Source organism: Cherax quadricarinatus, chromosome 13 (assembly GCF_038502225.1).
Source record: "Cherax quadricarinatus isolate ZL_2023a chromosome 13, ASM3850222v1, whole genome shotgun sequence".
Taxonomy (NCBI): Eukaryota; Metazoa; Arthropoda; class Malacostraca; order Decapoda; family Parastacidae; genus Cherax; species Cherax quadricarinatus.
Window position 1 is genome coordinate 52,688,797 of NC_091304.1, and position 16,823 is coordinate 52,705,619.

At 41.1% G+C, this 16,823-nt stretch overlaps 2 non-coding genes across 2 annotated transcripts; both read left to right on the plus strand.

The window, feature by feature from the left end:
* The first annotated feature begins 3,172 nt into the window (after positions 1-3,172).
* On the plus strand, positions 3,173-3,254 carry TRNAS-UGA (transfer RNA serine (anticodon UGA)). Its single transcript has one exon. It is a non-coding gene; the product is annotated as a tRNA-Ser (tRNA).
* Positions 3,255-7,762: 4,508 nt separating this feature from the next.
* Positions 7,763-7,844, plus strand: TRNAS-UGA (transfer RNA serine (anticodon UGA)). Its single transcript has one exon. It is a non-coding gene; the product is annotated as a tRNA-Ser (tRNA).
* The last annotated feature ends 8,979 nt before the right edge of the window (positions 7,845-16,823 follow it).

Sequence of the window (16,823 nt, forward strand, 5' to 3'; positions counted from 1 at the left end):
AATACACACATACACATACACACACATACACACACACATACACATACACACACATACATACACACACACATATATATACACAGCAAGATTGGACCTTGTGTTCACCCTGGGCAGCTCAGACATTGAGGACATCAAGTATGAGAGTCCCCTAGGAGCTAGCGATCACGTGGTTCTGTGCTTTGAATACATTGTGGAGCTGCAAGTGGAGAGAATAACAGGGGTTGAATGGGAAAAGCCTGACTATAAATGAGGGGACTACACAGGGTTGAAGAACTTCCTGCGGGAGGTCCAGTGGGACAGAGAACTGGCAGGAAAGCCAGTAAATGAAATGATGGAATATGTAACAACAAAATGCAAGGAGGCAGTGGAAAAGTTTATTCCCAAGGGCAACAGTAACAACGGGAAGACCGGAACGAGCCCCTGGTTTACCCGACGGTGTAAGGAGGCAAAAACAAAGTGCAATAGAGAATGGAAAAAGTACAGAAGGCAGAGAACACACGAAAATAGGGAGATCAGTCGCAGAGCCAGGAATGAGTATGCACAGGTAAGGAGGGAGGCCCAGCGACAGTATGAAAATGACATAGAATCGAGAATCAAGACTGACCCGAAACTGTTGTATAGCCACATCAGGAGGAAGACAACAGTCAAAGACCAGGTGATTAGATTAAGGACAGAAGGTGGAGAACTCACAAGAAATGATCAGGAGGTACGTGAGGAGCTGAACAGGAGATTTAAGGAAGTTTTACAGTAGAGACAGGAAGGGCTGTGGGAAGACAGCACAGAAGGGAACATCAAGAGGGTATATACCAACAAGTGTTGGATGACATACGAACAACTGAGGAGGTGAAGAAGCTCTTAAGTGACCTTGACACCTCAAAGGCGATGGGACCGGACAACATCTCCCCATGGGTCCTTAGAGAAGGAGCAGAGATGCTGTGCGTGCCTCTAACCACAATCTTCAACACATCCCTTGAAACTGGGCAACTACCTGAGAAATGGAAGACAGCTAATGTAGTCCCCGTATTTAAGAAAGGAAACAGAAACGAGGCACTAAACTACAGACCTATGTCTCTGACATGTATTGTGTGCAAAGTCATGGAGAAGATTATCTGGAGGAGAGTGGTCGAACACCTGGAAAGGAACAAGATTATAAATGAAAACCAGCATGGGTTCATGGAAGGCAAATCCTGTATCACAAACCTCCTGGAGTTTTATGACAAGATAACAGAAGTAAGACACGAGAGAGAGGGGTGGGTAGATTGCGTTTTCCTAGACTGCAGGAAGGCCTTTGACACAGTTCCCCACAAGAGATTAGTGCAGAAGCTGGAGGAATAGGCGCATGTAAAAGGGAGGGCACTACAATGGATAAGGGAATACCTGACAGGGAGGCAGCAGCGAGTCATGGTACGTGAAGAGGTATCACAGTGGGCGCCTGTTACGAGCGGGGTCCCACAGGGGTCAGTTCTAGGACCAGTGCTATTTTTGATATATGTGAACGACATGATGGAAGGAATAGACTCTGAAGTGTCCCTGTTCGCAGATGATGTGAAGTTGATGAGAAGAATTAAATCGGACGAGGATGAGGCAGGACTGCAAAGAGACCTGGACAGGCTGGACATGTGGTCCAGTAACTGGCTTCTCGAATTCAATCCAGCCAAATGCAAAGTCATGAAGATTGGGGAGGGGCAAAGAAGACCGCAGACAGAGTATAAGCTATGTGGACAAAGACTACAGACCTCACTCAGGGAGAAAGACCTTGGGGTGACCATAACACCGAGCACATCACCGGAGGCACACATCAACCAAATAACTGCTGCAGCATACGGGCGCCTGGCAAACCTGAGAGTAGCGTTCCGATACCTTAATAAGGAATTGTTCAAGACACTGTACACTGTGTATGTTAGGCCCATACTGGAGTATGCAGCACCAGTCTGGAACCCACACCTGGTCAAGCACGTCAAGAAGTTAGAGAAAGTACAAAGGTTTGCAACAAGGCTAGTCCCAGAGCTCAAGGGAATGTCGTATGAGGAAAGGTTAAGGGAAATCGGACTGACGACACTGGAGGACAGAAGGGTCAGGGGAGACATGATAACGACATACAAGATACTGAGGGGAATAGACAAGGTGGACAGAGATAGGATGTTCCAGAGAGGGGACACAGGGACAAGGGGTCACAACTGGAAGCTGAAGACTCAGACGAGTCACAGGGACGTTAGGAAGTATTTCTTCAGTCATAGAGTTGTCAGCAAGTGGAATAGCCTAGCAAGTGAAGTAGCGGAGGCAGGAACCATACATAGTTTTAAGAAGAGGTATGACAAAGCTCAGGAAGCAGAGAGAGAGAGGACCCAGTAGCGATCAGTGAAGAGGCGGGGCCAGGAGCTGAGTCTCGACCCCTGCAACCACAATTAGGTGAGTACAATTAGGTGAGTACACACACACACACACACACACACACACACACACACGAAAGGTTGAGGGAAATCGGACTGACGACACTGGAGGACAGAAGGGTCAGGGGAGACATGACAACGACATACAAGATACTGCGGGGAATAGACAAGGTGGACAGAGATAGGATGTTCCAGAAAGGGGACACAGAAACAAGGGGTCACAACTGGAAGCTGAAGACTCAGACGAGTCACAGGAGCGTTAGGAAGTATTTCTTCAGTCAGAGTCGTCAGGAAGTGGAATAGCCTAGCAAGTGAAGTAGTGGAGGCAGGAACTATACATAGTTTTAAGAAGAGGTATGACAAAGCTCAGGAAGCAGAGATGGAGAAAACCTAGTAGCGATCAGTGAAGAGGCGGGGCCAGGAGCTGAGTCTCGACCCCTGCAACCACAATTAGGCGAGTACAATTAGGTGAGTACACACAGACACACACACACAGACACACACACACACACACACACACACACACACACACACACACACACACACACACACACACACACACACACACACACACACACACACGCATACACACATCAGGCCTAGTGTCTAATCGACATGTGCCTAGGACAAAATGGTAACTAACACACACACACACACACACACACGCACACACAGGAGCTGTGAATCGACCCTTGCAACCACATATAGGGGAATACACACACACGCATCCGCCTTTATGAATTTATAAGGCCAACCTTCACACACGTGATATATCTCACGCAGCTGCGGTGTCCGAGAGGTTAAGGAGATGGACTTGAAATCCATTGGGTTCTGCCCGCACAGGTTCGAATCCTGTCCGCAGCGGTTGCTTTGTGCGGGAGATAAGATGTTGTGAGAGACACAATGAATAAGACTAAAATTGATGTCACTGTTATGTTAGGTTCAGAATGATCTTTGCGAAATTATTGCATAAACAAATTCTCGCTTACTTTATTCGGCAAGAAGTGCGTTGCTATTTAAGTCAAAATAGCAAGTTTTACATATTCGGCACGATATATATATATATATATATATATATATATATATATATATATATATATATATATATATATATATATATATATATATATATGAGAGAGAGAAAAGAGGTATTAACGTAATTTCATGATAATGAAACTATGTAATTTTTGATAGTTTTCTTCAGCCTCTATACTTACCTCAAGATAATTTATTAGTGATTTCCTGTATGCTAGAACTAATTCGCGAAGGTTATTTCCTCTACTTAATTCTACCACAAATTGTTTAAAAAAACAATCCTTGACTATTTCTAGGATGTTTCTAGACTAGATTTCGGCCCAAGTGCTGCAATCAATCACAAGTTAAACTTATTCCACTTAACATTCCTTATCTAGACGCCGTAGAAATATCGTCCTGCAGAAGTAAGTTATGGTCACTATGACTGGGGTTGATAGACTGCACCTAAGATCACATTCTCATAATACTCTCGAAAATGCAGCCAGGCAGATCCTCTATCCTTTCCTTCTATGCGTTTTTTCGGATGTAACAGCTGAGGAATAATTTATACTCCTTGTAAGTGGCATTCACCAGGCGTCTCTACCTATCACAGTGACTAAGATCTCGATTATTGCAATAACATCGATTTATCCTGTGAATGAATTTGGTCCTTTTTTTTCACTCTGCGCTCTGGCTGTTTGTACATTTGTCGCTGAGTGGTTTGTATTGAGTCTCTCTTCCCCATCTGTTTGTAAACAATTACATAGTTGTTATCTGTAACTATCTTAGGAGCAGTCTTATGTCTTGAACGTGTTAAGGAGCAGTTGTATCTGGTAATTATAACTGTTGCTTCGTGTATGGAACGTGTTAAAGAACAGTTTTGTTAATTATGATAACTACTGCTGTGTATATCTGAGATGTTAAGGAAATACTTAATCATTCTATATAAATTACTTGATTCACACCATAATAAATTTGTTATGAACTTAATATTTTTTGTCAAAGCGAGAAGTGAAGAAAAAGTTTTTGTTTCTTCAATTATCCTTGTAAATTTATTCATATACATACATAACTGCAGATATACGTACATAACTGCAGATATACATACATAACTGCAGATATACATACATAACTGCAGATATACGTACATAACTGCAGATATACATACATAACTGCAGATATACGTACATAACTGCAGATATACGTACATAACTGCAGATATACATACATAACTGCAGATATACATACATAACTGCAGATATACATACATAACTGCAGATATACATACATAACTGCAGATATACATACATAACTGCAGATATACATACATAACTGCAGATATACATACATAACTGCAGATATACATACATAACTGCAGATATACATACATAACTGCAGATATACATACATAACTGCAGATATACATACATAACTGCAGATATACATACATAACTGCAGATATACGTACATAACTGCAGATATACATACATAACTGCAGATATACATACATAACTGCTGATATACATACATAACTGCAGATATACATACATAACTGCAGATATACATACATAACTGCAGATATACATACATAACTGCAGATATACATACATAACTGCAGATATACATACATAACTGCAGATATACATACATAACTGCAGATATACGTACATAACTGCAGATATACATACATAACTGCAGATATACATACATAACTGCAGATATACATACATAACTGCAGATATACATACATAACTGCAGATATACATACATAACTGCAGATATACATACTTAACTGCAGATATACGTACATAACTGCAGATATACATACATAACTGCAGATATACGTACATAACTGCAGATATACATACATAACTGCAGATATACGTACATAACTGCAGATATACATACATAACTGCAGATATACATACATAACTGCAGATATACATACATAACTGCAGATATACGTACATAACTGCAGATATACATACATAACTGCAGATATACATACATAACTGCAGATATACGTACATAACTGCAGATATACGTACATAACTGCAGATATACATACATAACTGCAGATATACATACATAACTGCAGATATACGTACATAACTGCAGATATACGTACATAACTGCAGATATACGTACATAACTGCAGATATACGTACATAACTGCAGATATACATACATAACTGCAGATATACATACATAACTGCAGATATACGTACATAACTGCAGATATACGTACATAACTGCAGATATACGTACATAACTGCAGATATACATACATAACTGCAGATATACATACATAACTGCAGATATACGTACATAACTGCAGATATACATACATAACTGCAGATATACATACATAACTGCAGATATACGTACATAACTGCAGATATACGTACATAACTGCAGATATACATACATAACTGCAGATATACATACATAACTGCAGATATACGTACATAACTGCAGATATACGTACATAACTGCAGATATACATACATAACTGCAGATATACATACATAACTGCAGATATACGTACATAACTGCAGATATACGTACATAACTGCAGATATACGTACATAACTGCAGATATACATACATAACTGCAGATATACATACATAACTGCAGATATACATACATAACTGCACATATACACTCAGTGACCACTTTGTAAGGTACACTTTTTTTTAGGAATTAGAACAGTTTTCATTTGTAAGATTTGGGGGGTAAACTAAATTAACATTTTTGTTATCAATTATAAAATTTCAAGTCTCCTTCCCATCCCGGTCGTTGGTCTTAGATGGTTACAATCACTCTTCTTATTATACACTTAATAAGGCATAAAATTACGCTACTCCCTATACTCTAGCAAAACTGCACACGGGATAAAAAGAAATCATAAACTGAAAACCCATTCATTATTAGTGATTTCGTGAGTCATGCATCAAAATGAGTAGGATGTTCTGATCTAACGGAAAACTCGAGGACCACCAAATTCAAGAATTTATTTCTTTAATTTGCAGAAATTTAACACCAAGACAACAGTTCCTATTTGTTCACAAAATAAGTTAATAGAATTGTACAAGTCCTAGCTGACATCAATGACATACTACTATATAGAAAGCCCCTTGTTATGCTGATCATTCCGGGCAAATTAGGTCAGTTTTGTCCCAGGATGCGACCCACACCAGTCCACTAACAGGGACAGCAGGTGTCTTATGGAAACACGTCCCTAATGTTTTCCAGCCGTACCGGAGATTCGATCTCCGGACCTCAGTGTGTGAGCTGAGTGCGCCAGCGATCGAGCTACGGTATATGTCCTCCCCATCACAGGGGTGACATATACCTTAAACACAGCTGGGTTTGGAAGTGAGCTGAGGTAGGATAAAAGCTCTTAACCTGTAAAATTGTTCTCCGAAAAAAAAAATTAAATCTCTATATACCTCCTGTGGAACTTGAATAAATAAGTGATAAAAATGCATTTTTACACCGTTTTAAGTTTAATATGGATGAGCTTTCCTATTTTCAGACATTTTCTTTCTGAGATAACAAGAGAATGTGTCTTCAGTTTAGCTTAAAGCTGGAGTTTCTTAATGGAACTGTATAGTCCTTGTGGCTTAGCGCTTCTTTTTGATTATAATAATAATAATAATCTTAATGGAAGGCTAGAATTACATTTAAGGTTGAGTATATTCTAAATTGCCATTTTTTATTAAAGAAATTGTAATATTAATTACCATGTGATGACTTGTGAATGACTCTTCCGAATCTCTTCACATCTTCAGTGGTGCTACTTAACAGCGTTAAAAACATGCCGCACTCAGCACTGTTCCATTTGCATGCATTGAGGTATATGAGACTAGAGTCATGCAATATGTTTTCTTTTATGTCAAACAGGACGCTTTGAGTATGTGAAACTGAAGAATGAAGTGGTGATTATCGTTCTAGGATGTCCATGGGAAACTAAAATCCTATAAATGAGTATAGAAGCTTATATCTCAAGCATGAAAGGCCGAGACACTGAAAGAAATACTCTCATTGATATTAATATGCACACACAAATCTATTCAAATCCAAACTTTCTTTGCCACAAGTAAGCACTCGTCTAAATGGATCATTAACACTTTAAACACAAAAACATCAAATAACACTTTCCATAAATTACATCAGATAATATCCACAAAAGTGCATGAGATAAACACACACACACACACAGTAGCGGGCAGTGAAGAGGCGGGGCCAGGAGCTGTGAATCGACCCCTGCAACCACAACTAGGTGAGTACACACACACACATAATTGTAAGATAATACCACCAACATTCACATACACGTCATATATCCCACGCAGCTGCGGTGTCCGAGAGGTTAAGGAGATGGACTTGAAATCCATTGGGCTCTGCCCGCACAGGTTCGAATCCTGTCCGCAGCGGTCGTTTTGTACGGGAGATAAGAGCCTAACACTGGGAACCCACGGCCTAGGTATAATGTCTCCTTTTTTTTTTTACTGTGAAATAAATTACATTAATAATAAATTTTATAGATTGCTATTCTGTAACGTACAGGATGTCCGAGGGTCTCACCTGCGATGTGTTCAGGGGAGGGAGGGAGAGAGAGAGAGAGAGAGAGAGAGAGAGAGAGAGAGAGAGAGAGAGAGAGAGAGAGAGAGAGAGAGAGAGAGAGAGAGAGAGAGAGAGAGAGAGAGAGAATGGATGCTTCAATAATACGGCCGCATCCCTCACCCTCCTCATCTCACTGTTCTATATAGGATTAATGTCTTCACAGTTACTGGTAATACCTGGAGTAATTGTCCGGGTCAGCGGGGTTCCATAATAGCGTGCCACAACCCTCCATGGTGATCAAAGCTGAACTACCATCAAGGGATCCCATTCTCTTGTTCACCACTCAGAAAGGTCATTTCGGACCGCAAACAAAAACTTTGATGTAATATCTCCACGTATGAAAAAAATGGTAATTTTGCTAACATTGTTTTCTTGGATACCATAATATATGTAACCATAATTTCTGATTCCCGATGACGACTACCTATCTTTCAACGCATTATTGTTTATTAATAAGAAAAGGGTACAGTTTGTAAGAGGAAAGATATAGACCAATTTCACTTCGTTCCCATTACGTGAGAATCTTTTCCAAAATCTTTGTTAAACGTTTCCCTGTACAACTCAAGTGTAAATTCTTTGTTGCAACCTTTCACGCAAAGTTCCCGAGCTCTGTCTTCCTAACATATAGCTGCTTGATAAATCTCCTGATGAGCAAAACGAAGCATAAATAAAATATTCATGTGTGTTCAGTTAGGTGATTCATTATTTCGCTCTTGTCGCCTCCCAGCTGATCTTGCAGTCATTTGCAATTGTAAGGATGTAAATACCTCCTTTAGTATCATTACTCACAAGTACTTTGCGTGGCCCTTGGATTAGAATGATTTATTGAAGATAATTATCATTTATAAAGCATACTGCTGCGTTTAGCATCAGGAACGGATTACACAAACGGCAACTGAGTGGAAACCAGTAAATAGAAAGCCTCGATTATTAGCCATAAAATCTGCAGGCCAAATGAAGGTAAGGATTAAATTGTTGGCCAAACTGCGTAATTGATTGTCGTCAGGGATGAGTGGAGCTGCATTAGTCAATAGTGAGACTAATACTAATCACAAATACTATAGGTATTTTAGATAATTCTTGTAAAAAAACTGCGACTGTTAACGGCATGTAATTAGTTGTATTTTAAAAAGAAAGACCCAGTTGACACTATAAGGGTATATACACGAGATGTATGCCAGTCAGGTATTATAAACTGAGAAATTTCTTTAATCCATATTTCTGGAATTAAAGTGTTCTTTTTGTGGCGATCTTGTCATATGCAGCCTTAATAACCCTCACGTAACTGATGGGCCTAAACTCATTTTAACCAACTAGTCAACGAAGTTTACAAAGGAAAAGGAAAGGAAGAAAAGTAACGGGGTGCTTCAGAGACGTTACAGTAAAGAGTTATTATCAGTGACGAGTTACGTCAACTAATAACTAATACGTACAGCTGGCCGCATGGGGACCAATGGAGACATTTGGTAACGCCTCGACGTAGTAACGTATGAATCAATGTGTGTCAAAACAATTTGAGTTGTAACAGAGGCGTTAATTGGTAGATGAGTTGCCGATTTCTGTATGTAATATTTAGTCCACTATGTTATAGTTAAGAGCCAGAAAGTATGCAAGGGAAACAATGTTATTTCTAACCATTTCATCCGACGAAGAATATAAAAACTCATAATTATAGTTGGATAATAGTGTGATATTCGTATTATTTTTTTTCTCTCTCTTTGTCTGTCTGTCTGTCTGTTTCTCTCTGTTTCTCTCTGTTTCTCTCTCTCTCTCTCTCTCTCTCTCTCTCTCTCTCTCTCTCTCTCTCTCTCTCTCTCTCTCTCTCTCTCTCTCTCTCTTTCTCTCTCTTTCTCTCTCTTTCTCTCTCTTTCTCTCTCTTTCTCTCTCTTTCTCTCTCTTTCTCTCTTTCTCTCTCTCTCTTTCTCCCTCTCTCAATTTTAAGTATTCAAACGATTCAAGAACTTTTAGGAAATGATATATAAAGTGTTTCGAGGCTATAGAAGCCAACAGGCCATTAAAAGAAATCCTCACCATTTCCAAGCAACATCTTGACAAAACTAATCCACGATCAGGTGACAAGCAGCCTCTTGAGCTGACGACATTGTACTTTTCATAGACGAATTTTTTCCTAGTGATGTGTACATAAAAAACACCAAAAGCTCCAAACAATACAAGACAAGAGGCATGCGCAATATATCATTATAATAGTTCTGTTTCGTTCTCAGTTTAAGATGAGCATAAACCAGCAAACTAGGATGACACGCTAAGCAATGTTTACATTATATCACTTCATACCTTCCTTGTTCGCTGCTCCTCCTGAAAGTAACCACCTCCTGGATAGTGTACAAAGGTTAATCAACAATAAGCATATCTTGCATACCAAAACACAAAATATATATATATGATATTCCAAAATTTTCACTTCTTAAAAACCATTGATTCCCTAGCAGCGCTATCAAACCTCCATTAATTTTACGCTAAAACATGTCCAATTACTTACATTTTTTGAAGTGAGATTATGAAAAACAACTTTTAATTTCACCCCTTTACCTCTGGCCAGACTTGTATACATGTTTATTATTTTTAATTTGTTATATAAACTTCTACATGTATGCATTTTTATTTAATTAATATGATTATAAGAATATGCACAGATAACCTTAATTTTTAAAGGGATGAACGGGTAAGCCAGCGGAAGGCCTCGGTCAGATGACCAAAAGCTCCAGTGGCGGGTCATCATATGACTAAGACCCTCGTCAGGAAACACTAATCCTGTTTCCTGACAAATATTATCTAACCTAGTACACATAGGATCTAAAAAGACTAATATCAATTTTCAAAGGCGTGGACCGGAAGGAATCGGTCAGATGACCAAAAGCTTCAGTGGCGGGTCTTCATGTAACTTGGACCCGCGTAACCCGCGTAATGAAACACTTGCACTGTTTTCTGACGAATTATATCTTTCCTGGGCAGGCCTACACACAGGAAATTACTATTTTAAATGGGTCATGTATATGACTAAGACCCGCCTCAGGAAACACTTGTCCCGTTTCTTGTACACAACAGAATATATACACACAGAGGTGAACGTCTCTCACAATACTTAAATACTAATGATTTACTTTAATCCCCATGTTAGTGATTAAAGTATTCATGACTTGTGAACTGGTGACATGCAGCATTAATGCCCGAAATGCCTAGCCATGCTAAGCGTTCTAGTGGTACACTCTGTAATCACAATTTTACTACATGTAAACCAAACAATAACCAAATTTCTGTAAACTCAGCATTGTAATCCTTATAGAGAATAAACTTTGAATTGAATTGAATTGAATTCATGCAGTCCATAAGCTTTAAGCAAAATTCACCAAGCAACAAGTGCACAAGGATATACATGGCAAGGTGTGTATTTCTCGGGGATCGCAGTCTTGATGACTGATGGTGAATAGGTTTCATGCAGCCTTTGATGACCCTCGTGTAGTCGATAGCCTGAAAATCCAATTACCCTTCCTAACGAATGCGCATACTTTGTGTGTATTCAAATGGGTATATCTCTCCTGATGTGTGTGCACAGAGAGCAACAGTTTATGTACATGTGGAGGGGTATAAATCTCTGTTTATACACGTGAAGGGGTATAAATCTCTGTATATACACGTGAAGGGGTATATATCTCAGTATATTTACTTTTAACTCCCACAGATTAAAGTATTCTCGAGTGGTGCTGAACAGATTACACGCTGAAGTAGATATGCTATAAACCCAATTAAGCAACCAAGTGAGCAGTGCGCAACAGTATATAAACCGAGACGCTGAGACGTTTACTTCAATTATAATTTTAGTGACTACAATATTCTTCATTGGTGACGAACAGGTTTTATGCAGACTAAATAATTCTTGTGTAAAAATTGTCTTCAAACCAATTATCCAGCCATCCAACGAGTGAACAAGGATATACTATATACACCAGGAGGTGAATATCTCAGTGTATATACGCTGAGAGCTTACATTAATCACTATTTTAGGGGTTCAAATATTCTTTGCTGATAGTAAATAAATGATGTATAACCTTAATGACTCGAGTAAATAGAGTTTAAAACCAATTAAGCAACAAACGAGTGCTCATGCCTGTTTGTCTTAGGACTGGGTTCGCACCAACCAGTGTGTGGGTTACTCTTCTCTCAGTTATCTTAGCATACCGTTATTTAACACACCTAGCAGTAGTTGATGTCAGGTAATTTATTTGTAATTTAGTAAGGCATAGGAAAGTGTAGGCTTAGTATTTATACTGTGTAACTTTTTTTCCATAAAACTTCTATGCTGTTCATTTATTAATTGATTTTGCTAAATCTTTTATAGATTTTTTTAAGCATTTTTGAGTTTTTGTTCATCCATACCCGTATTTAGGTAAAATGGCCTTGATAATAATTCCCATACCTCTCTTTCTTCTTTATTCTCTTATTTCTTTGTAAAATTTTGTTTATATCGTGAAACTTGATTTAATGTCTTGATATCCATGTTTATTATCATTCGTCAAGCTTCTTCTCTCTAGTGTTCTTTTTTTATGTTATCCTCCACTCCTTCAACATCATTATTGTGGACTGTTCATAAAAACTAATTGACTGTCCTCATAACTAAGTATAGCTACTACTTTTGTTGTTTCCATTAATCTAGTAATTGATTTCTTTCCTTTGACTTGTTATTACAACCCAGGTGTCCCGAAGGCCTGTTATCCTGGGTGTAAAGAGAGCAAAATAAACACTGCAGAAAAACTTTTGACTTATATTATCCTTCATCAGTTCAGAACAGAAGTATGCACACTATATACACTATGTACAACAATGGGTATTAGTGCACTCCACGGTAAGCAAGGCAGAATAGAAGCCACTAGAGAGCAGACCGTGCTTCAACCAGCTCTAGAATGGGAATGACAAGGGCAGACGGGTGAGTGGTACCCACATCACCTCTGCGAGTGCCAAAACCATCTTCTCATTGGCTGGAACCTGGGTACTGATTGAACGACGGGGCCCCATCGTCAACCCTTAGCTCCTGGTTCGCTGGTTGGGGGAGATAACCTGTAAATGAGGGTGTGTACATGCGCCGAATAAAGATTACGTACTCTTTGCATGCCACACTTGTTGATGGGTTTTACTAGTAGACTGTAGGTGTACTCTACTTCTTCTCTCCCAACTATTGCAACACACAGCCAGTTTTCATTGCAGTTATGTGAAGGAAGTTCTCCTACTGGAGTGCATCAATGTTTAAGAAGAGTGCGTGTAGTTTTGATTTTTGATACTTTACTGGTGTAGAAACATATATAACAGCGCCACCTGTGATTCAGGCCTTGTGACGTCGTGGCTCACTTTCTTCTCTTCCATATTTTCTTGTAAGTGGAAACATTGCCACTAGGTAAATCCTGACTTGACGTTACACCGCACTCTAGATAATGTAAATCCCTACTTTACGTTACACCGCACTCCAGATATTGTAAATCCTCACTTTACGTTACACCGCATTCCAGATATTGTAAATCCTCACTTTACGTTACACCGCACTCTAGATATTGTAAATCCTCACTTTACGTTACACCGCACTCCAGATATTGTAAATCCTCACTTTACGTTACACCGCACTCCAGATATTGTAAATCCTCACTTTACGTTACACTGCATTCCAGATATTGTAAATCCTCACTTTACGTTACACCGCACTCCAGGTAAATCCTCACTTTACGTTACACCGCACTCCAGATATTGTAAGCAGCTCAATCTTAGCGGATATTTTTATTTTTTATTTTTGTTGATTTGTATTTAGTGTTTGAAAAAGTTTGTGGTTACAAGTTTTAATTTCACAATGTTTAAAGTGACTTCTTGTCAAACATTTTCTCGGGACCTTCAGCAGTTATTTGTGCTTATGTTTCTTTTTAGTAACCCACCTCTTACTTTCTCTTGCCTTAGATTTCACCAATTGTGAAGCTTTACAAAGGAGCTGACTTATTAGTTGATGCTACTTTTAAATAAAGTAGTCTAGCATGCAGTTCCTTTGTTCACCACGAGTCAACTTGTCCCATGTACCGTTTCAGTCATCATTGTCTCTCTATACCAACCACATCATTGGTAATAACAACCTAATAATACTCGGGTGTTTGCGAGAGTTGCCACAACATCTGCCTACTAGAATCCGGATAATTATTCTTGCTTTACTTCTTAAACTACTTTATTAGAAAGATAATTTTTTCAGCTGTGTGTGTGCTGTCATCTACATATGCTAGGCACACACTCTGGACCAGGAGCTAAGACTCGACCCCTGCAACCACAAATAGGTGAGTACACGCATTCCTTTTTACTTACTTTCAGTTAGGAAATACATTATAATTTTTTACTAATTATTATTAAATATTTTGATTTCAACATCTTACTTGCCTTCACGTTATTTACATTTATGAATACAATTAATATTCATTTTATTCACAGAAATGAAAGGACGACTCCTTGAATAACCTTATACATCAAGTAACACTGCCAGGGTGCCATGAACCATCAAGTAACAAAGCCAGGGTGCTAGGAACTCGTCAAGTAAAACTGCAAGAGTGCCACGAACCCATCAAGTAACACTGCCAGGGTGCCATGAACCCAACAAGTGACACTGCCAGGGTGCCACGAACCAATCAAGTAACAATGCCAGGGTACCAAGAACCCATCAAGTAACACTGCCTGGGTGCCATGAACCCAACAAGTGACACTGCCAGGGTGCCACAAACCCATCAAGCAACACTGCCAGGGTGTCACGAACCCATCAAGTAACAATGCCAGGGTGCCATGAACCCAACAAGCAACACTGTCAGGGTGCCATGAACCATCAAGTAACACTGCCAGGGTGCCAAGAATCCATCAAGTAACACTGCCAGGGTGCCATGAACCCATCAACACTGCCAGAGTGCCATGAACCCATCAAGTAACACTGCCAGGGTGCCACGAACCCATCAAGTAACACTGCCAGGGTGCCACGAACCCATCAAGTAACATTGCCAGGGTGCCACGAACCCATCAAGTAACACTGCCAGGGTGCCACGAACCCATCACGTAACAACACTGCGAGGGTGCCATGAACCCATCAAGTAACACTGCCAGAGTGCCACAAACCAATGAAGTAACACTACCAGGGTGCCACGAACCCATCAAGTAACACTGCCAGGGTGCCACGAACCCATCAAGTAACACTGCCAGGGTGCCACGAACCCATCAAGTAACACTGCCAGGGTGCCACGAACCCATCAGGTAACATTGCCAGGGTGCCAGGAACCCATCACGTAACACTGCCAGGGTGCCATGAACCCATCAACACTGCCAGAATGCCATGAACCCATCAAGTAACACTGCCAGGGTGCCACGAACCCATCAAGTAACACTGCCAGGGTGCCACGAACCCATCAAGTAACATTGCCAGGGTGCCAGGAACCCATCACGTAACATTGCCAGGGTGCCACGAAACCATCAAGTAACATTGCCAGGGTGCCAGGAACCCATCAAGTAACACTGCCAGGGTGCCAGGAACCCATCAAGTAACATTGCCAGGGTGCCAGGAACCCATCACGTAACACTGCCAGGGTGCCAGGAACCCATCACGTAACACTGCCAGGGTGCCACGAACCCATCAAGTAACACTGCCAGGGTGCCAGGAACCCATCAAGTAACATTGCCAGGGTGCCAGGAACCCATCACGTAACACTGCCAGGGTGCCAGGAACCCATCACATAACACTGCCAGGGTGCCACGAACCCATCAAGTAACACTGCCAGGGTGCCAGGAACCCATCAAGTAACATTGCCAGGGTGCCAGGAACCCATCACGTAACACTGCCAGGGTGCCACGAACCCATCAAGTAACATTGCCAGGGTGCCACGAACCCACCAAGTAACATTGCCAGGGTGCCAGGAACCCATCACGTAACACTGCCAGGGTGCCACGAACCCATCAAGTAACACTGCCAGGGTGCCACGAACCCACCAAGTAACATTGCCAGGGTGCCAGGAACCCATCACGTAACACTGCCAGGGTGCCACGAACCCACCAAGTAACATTGCCAGGGTGCCAGGAACCCATCACGTAACACTGCCAGGGTGCCAGGAACCCATCAAGTAACACTGCCAGGGTGCCACGAACCCACCAAGTAACACTGCCAGGGTGCCAGGAACCCATCACGTAATACTGCCAGGGTGCCACGAACCCATCAAGTAACACTGCCAGGGTGCCACGAACCCACCAAGTAACATTGCCAGGGTGCCAGGAACCCATCACGTAACACTGCCAGGGTGCCACGAACCCATCAAATAACACTGCCAGGGTGCCACGAACCCACCAAGTAACATTGCCAGGGTGCCAGGAACCCATCACGTAACACTGCCAGGGTGCCAGGAACCCATCACGTAACACTGCCAGGGTGCCAGGAACCCATCACGTAACACTGCCAGGGTGCCAGGAACCCATCAAGTAACACTGCCAGGGTGCCAGGAACCCATCACGTAACACTGCCAGGGTGCCACGAACCCATCACGTAACACTGCCAGGGTGCCAGGAACCCATCAAGTAACACTGCCAGGGTGCCACGAACCCATCACGTAACACTGCCAGGGTGCCAGGAACCCATCACGTAACACTGCCAGGGTGCCAGGAACCCATCACGTAACACTGCCAGGGTGCCAGGAACCCATCACGTAACACTGCCAGGGTGCCAGGAACCCATCAAGTAACACTGCCAGGGTGCCACGAACCCATCACGTAACACTGCCAGG